The following is a 6,000-nucleotide window of genomic DNA, read 5'->3' on the forward strand; positions in this document are numbered from 1 at the left end:
CCCCCACCACCCAGGAACCTCCTATCCCATCCCTCCCTCCTCATGCTTCTATGAAGATGTACCCCCACCTACCACCCCCACTCCCACCTCCCCACCCTCGAATTCCCCACCCCACTCGGTGTTCATCCTTCATGGGACCAAGAATCTCCTCTCCCACCTATGCCAGACAAGGCCATCCTCCCCTTCATGTACAGATGGAGTCATGGATCCCTCCCTATGTGCTCCCAGGCTGGTGGTTTAGACCTTGGAGAGCTCTGGTTGGTTGGTATTGTTGCTCTCCTCATGGGGCCACAAACCCTTTCTGCTCCTTCGATCTTCTCTCTAACTTCTCCATTGGGAAATCCTTGATCAGATCAGTGGTTAGAAATAATGATTTTTAAAAGTACCTTAGTCTTAATGTTGATACCCTCAGCTTTGAAGAGGGGAAGAAAGATTGGATGACTCTGAGGATAACACATCTTGTGTGTCAGTTTGAAACAAACATTTCTCTTTCTACTGCTGTTTTTGTTTCAAGACGGTGTTTCTCTGTGTAGCTCTAGCTGTCCTAGAATTTACTCTGTAGACCAGGCTACTTCAAACTGCAGAGATTTACCTGTCTCTGAATGTGCTACCACACCCAGCCAGACAAACATATCTGATTAAATTGCTTTCTGCAGATTGAGAGGGAATCTAAGCCACAGGTTAAGGTACAAATCCGATAAGCTCTATGAACTCTAAATTAATTATCTGAACTTTGAAAGACTTGTTTAATATCTCACTGTGTATCTTGGCTTTTCCTGAACTAGAAAGCCACCTACCTCTGCCTCTAGAAGCTGGAATCACAGGTCTGTGTCATTGTGCCCAGAAAAATTCAGCAAGTTTTAAACTCATCTAACAGCAGTTTTTAGTCAGCTATAGTAACATGTGCTAGCCAGAAAAGACCTCCTACCAGGAGCAGAGCTAGACAGAAGATGGGAAATGCCTATGGCCCTAGGAGCCAAGATTATTTTCATGGGCCTGGAGAGTTGTCCCATTAGTTAAGAAATACCTAGCAGAGACAGCCAGGCCTCAGCCTTGACACAGGGAGGGACACAGAGGAACACCAGAAGTTTTCAGCATCAAAAGAACAACTCAAAGTCAACTGTTCTGCTCCAGATAGCTCTCCAGATACCTCATCAAGATAGCTCAGCACTCAAAAGCCCAGTTGCAAATTAATTCAGAGACCTTCCTTTGTAAGCACAATAAGCTAGCTAGGTGGGATCCAGCTCTCAAATCACTGTGACCACCATGCCTAGACCTAAATTCAGTCTGTCACAGGCTAAACTTGAACTCAGGAATCTGCCTGCCTCTGTATCTTTCTGACACACTAGCTCATTAGTGCAGCTGCCTTTCTTCTTTTAGGTCTGTGAAGGTCCTCATACAATTCATATTGCATCCTTATATTTTGCCTAGTTGAAAAATTATATATTTTTGAACTCATGTTTTCAGAGTTCTTTCCCACAGCCCTAAGGGATGTCCTGATGGTCATAGCATTACTATTTTGCTGATGAACACATCTCACTTCCTGGACCCATGATGTTTCTAATTATACAAATAAGCCTCATGCCCACTAAACTTCAATACTCGTGAAAGCCTATGCCCTGCTGGCTCTGCTCCAGGGGTGGAAAACCATGTCATCCCATCCCTTCCTCAGCCATGCAGGACTCAGCATGTACCTGTCCCCATCCCTAACACAGAAACTGTCTCTAATTGATAACTACTTGAAAATGAAAAGTTAATTTTTCTCCAAGGAAGTCTCACTGGGGAAACAACCCATTCTTAAGAATAGGCCCCATGACCAGGAATAGATGGCCAACATAAAACTAACTCAATGCAAAAAAGAGGGGACTGGTGTTAAAATGAAAGAGCAAGGGACTGGAAAGATGAATCAAGAGTTAACTTGATTCAGAGTTAACCTCTGCTCTTTCAGAGGACCTGGGTTCAATTCTCAGCACCCACGTGGTAGATCATAACCATCTGTAACTTTGTTTCAGGGATTTGATGGTTTCTTCTGGCCTTTGGGGCACCAGGGATACATGTGGCACATAGACATATGTATGGGCAAAATACTTATATGTATAATAATTTAAAACATCACAGAGTCTGAAACACTGAGGAAGAAAGGGGGCATGTAGTCAGGTATAAAATAACCAAACAGCTCAGAAGAAGAGCTTGTCTCTAGACCAGTGACCACAAGCCAGCTGTTGCCAGTCCCAAACCACTGAGGAAAGTTCCTATTGTTCTTACATATAACTTTGTATCCAATGCAGCTAACTGTAACAGACTAAACTCTAAGGATAACAGCTAACAAGAAACCTACCCCTATCTCAGGAAAGAAACTCCAACTAAGATACAAATACATCTATTTCTGGCTGGCTGCGAGAACAAGAGACTCAGCAGAGCTAACAGTGTTTGAGATACTTGCAAGGTTTGGATTGGAAAGCCTTCCTATGCTAAGAGTTTCTTTCACTTTCCCTCAATTTCAAACTTAGTGGTAGTTCTTCATAATAAGGCTTGCTTTGTCTTTGCACACTCCAAGCTTGAATACTCACTGGCCTGAGACAAAGAACTTCAACCCACTCTCCCAGGGCCATTTTTGTTAACTTGGATGCCTGGCACCCTACACCCTCAAGTCCCATCTTAATGAAAACCATACAACAATCTCCTCATTTCTCTCAAGAAGCTGCATTCAAAGTCCTTTTGGGAAGTAAAGCATGAAAGGTCCTTGTGGTGGCTTAAATAAGAATGGCCCCCTTGGCTCAGATATCTAAATGCTTAATGATCAGGGAGCAGAATTATTTGAGAAGGATTGGTTTTCAAAGCCCATGCTAGGCCCAATCCTCTCTCTCAGCCTGCTGGTAGGATATAGCTCTCACTACTTTAACCCACGGGTGCTGCATGCTCCTCACCATGATAATGGACTAAACTCCCAAATAAATGCTTCCTTTTATAAAAGTTTCTTTGGACATGGGTTCTTTTGATGGCAATAGAGTAATGAGTCAGGTAGCCTTTAGGTTTTTTTTTTTTTTTTTTTTTTTTTTCAGGCTTTCTACGATGTCATGAAATATAATGCAGTGTGTGGTGAGGGGGTATCCTTGGCCAGAACATGCCAAGGTGTACCCCTTGAGAAATTATGCCATGAAACAGATCTGATTTAAAAGGGGTTTATCCAGCGGGAGAGATGGCTCAATGGTTAAGAGCACTGACTGCTCTCCCAGAGGTCCTGAGTTCAATTCCCAGCAACCATATGATGGCGCACAACCATCTGTAATGGAATCCAATGCCCTTTCTGGTGTGTCTGAAGACAGCTACAGTATACTCATATACATAAAATTAATAAATATGTCTTTTTAAAAGGGGGGAGTTATCAGAGGAGGGGAGAGAAATAAGGCCTGGAGAGGGGGTAGAGGCAGACAAGTGGACAGACAGACAGACAGACAGAAGACAGACAGGAGCAGAGAGGGAAAGAGAAGGGGCCTGCACTGAGAACAGAGAGAAATCTGGGTTGATGTGGGATCCTCCTATTCACTGCACACACCTGGTATCCTTGGCAGCAGCTGCTAGGTCCCTGAGGGCAGCCCATACACTAACATAGGATCCTAAACTATTAAATCTCAGCTTCCTCCCACCCAACTGCAAATAAACTCACACCAAAGTCCTCCTCAGAGTTACACCTCTCAAAAATCCATCCTGAAAGTGAGTCTAGTTAAAAACCCTCCTGTAGATGAGAACCACCTGGTCCTCCTCACCATCCCTACCTCCACTAAGATCTCAGCTCTGGGATTCATATTCCAGGTTAAAGTTGCAGAGACACCACACTCCACACTTAATCCAGGCAGGGTTCAACTCACTCCAGGAAAGTCTCCCCACAGCTTGCCCCTGTGACATCCTTGGGGACCTCAAACTCTTATATAAAAACAAAACAACCAGATGAAATTACTCCTTCCATGGTGTCCTCCTGCCTCTAAGCCCCTATATCACATTCCAAGGTGGATAATCCTCTCTTAAGTCTCTCTTTGGCAACAAAGGCCAAGTTTTGAAATTCCTGCTCTACTGGAATTCACACCCACTGTAGACACCAGAGGGATTTCACACCACTGCAACTGTAATCTGCTTTGATTGACAGTGATTTTCCACGCTCAACTTCCTCTCTTTTGCTTCATTTTGTCTATTTAACCTCAATTTCAACAGTTCTTTTTTTGTTGTTTTGTTTTTTTTTGTTGTTGTTGTTGTTGTTTTGTTTTTCCACCTGGCTAAAACTTTTTTTTTTTTTCTTCCATGAAACTCCGGCAGAGTCACATGGGGAAAGCGGATTCGGAATGGGGGTGGGGGGGGAAGGGGAGCAAAGGGCACAGGCTCACCCTCTGCAGGGGGCTACCTTAGCCACTGCTGGCTTGCTATTTTTCAGCAGTTCTTTTCTCTGGTCACCTAGAGCATGCTCTCAGTCTTAATGTACCACTTAACAATCCAAACTTCCTGTCTTCATCCCCATACGTGCTGTCCCCGCCCCTGAGCACACAGATGGAAGTTGATGATACAAATCGTTTACATGAAAAATTATTTATGTATACTTACCCAATAGTCTAGGAAAAAAATCTAATTTTCTCAAAAGAAGTTAACCGATGAAGTGTAGCTAAATATATCAGTTAATATCCTTGTTAATTGCCTAGCCTGTCTTCCCATGCAGGTACAGATCCCCGAATTCTTTCCATTCACTCCTGCCCAACCCAGTCTCACTCAGCTAGTTTAAACAAGAGTCTCATGACTCTGCATTTATTCAAGGGTAGGCAAAATGTTCCCCAACCTGCCATGGAGTCTTGGTTTTTGTCAAAGAAACACAATCGTGTTTCTGTTAGAAGCCTGTTGCCCTCCTGCCTGTCCAGGCATCTACAGGTTCAACTAGAATGGGTTTCTTTGATTTGTTGGTATCTGCAGTTACATAAAACTCTGGAAACTGGTAAGATCTGAAACCAGTGGCCAGTGGCAGTTTTAAGTTTAAACCCAGGATCTCAGCTGAGCAGTCAATAAACGGTATGGATAAACATGGACTGTCTCTTTTATCAAGAACTGTGAGCCGGGCAGTGGTGGCGCATGCCTTTAATCCCAGCACTTGGGAGGCAGAGGCAGGCGGATTTCGGAGTTCGAGGCCAGCCTGGTCTACAGAGTGAGTTCCAGAACAGCCAGGGCTACACAGAGTAAACCCTGTCTCGAATAAAAAAAAAAAAAAAAAAAAAAACCAACTGTGGTGGGGAGCATGGAGAAAACCTTCTCCCACAGAAGGCCTCAGCCTTCGGTGGGTGTTTCCCACACCCCTATGGTAGGGTGAAACATGGATCCACAGCTCTCTTTTCTTTCCTTTTTATTTCTTTTCTTCATCTGGGGCTGAAACCTGGGAGTGGCTGCTCTGACTCTCTTAGGTATACTGATCATTCTGATCATTTGTTTCTGTTGGCTCTTCCACCCACCAGATTTGATTCTAGAATCCGAGTCTTTCCCGAGTCACCGCCCTTTCCCTCTCTTACCTAGCTATCACTTACTCAGTAAGTGTTCTCTCATAGCTCTGTCCTTTTCGGCTGCCCACCATGTGAGCATCTCCCTTCCGAAGCCTTAGGGCCTCTCCATGTGGACAATTATACTTACTAAGACACTTACATCTCTCCAGCTGTTTTCCCCTCTACCTGCTCTAACCACTTGTCTCTCCCCTTCTAGTGATTAAATGTCACTACAGAGCTCTCTGCTTTGTCTATGTTTGCTACAAGAGCCACTCCAGTGTGGTAGGAAGCTTCCTTGCCCTACCAGGCCCTGCTCAGGTGGAAAGGTACACCCCTCCTCTGTGATTTGGGACATTTATCTCTGACTAGTCTCTCAGTCCTCTTGGGGACAACTGTAACTTTAATATTTTCAAGGGGTACTTTTAATGATGGTTCTTAAATGCTTTAACCTCCCTTGTAACCCACCACCCACCAGAGGTAGTGGAAAGGA

The sequence above is a fragment of the Arvicanthis niloticus genome, chromosome 22, assembly GCF_011762505.2.
Source record: "Arvicanthis niloticus isolate mArvNil1 chromosome 22, mArvNil1.pat.X, whole genome shotgun sequence".
Taxonomy (NCBI): domain Eukaryota; kingdom Metazoa; phylum Chordata; class Mammalia; order Rodentia; family Muridae; genus Arvicanthis; species Arvicanthis niloticus.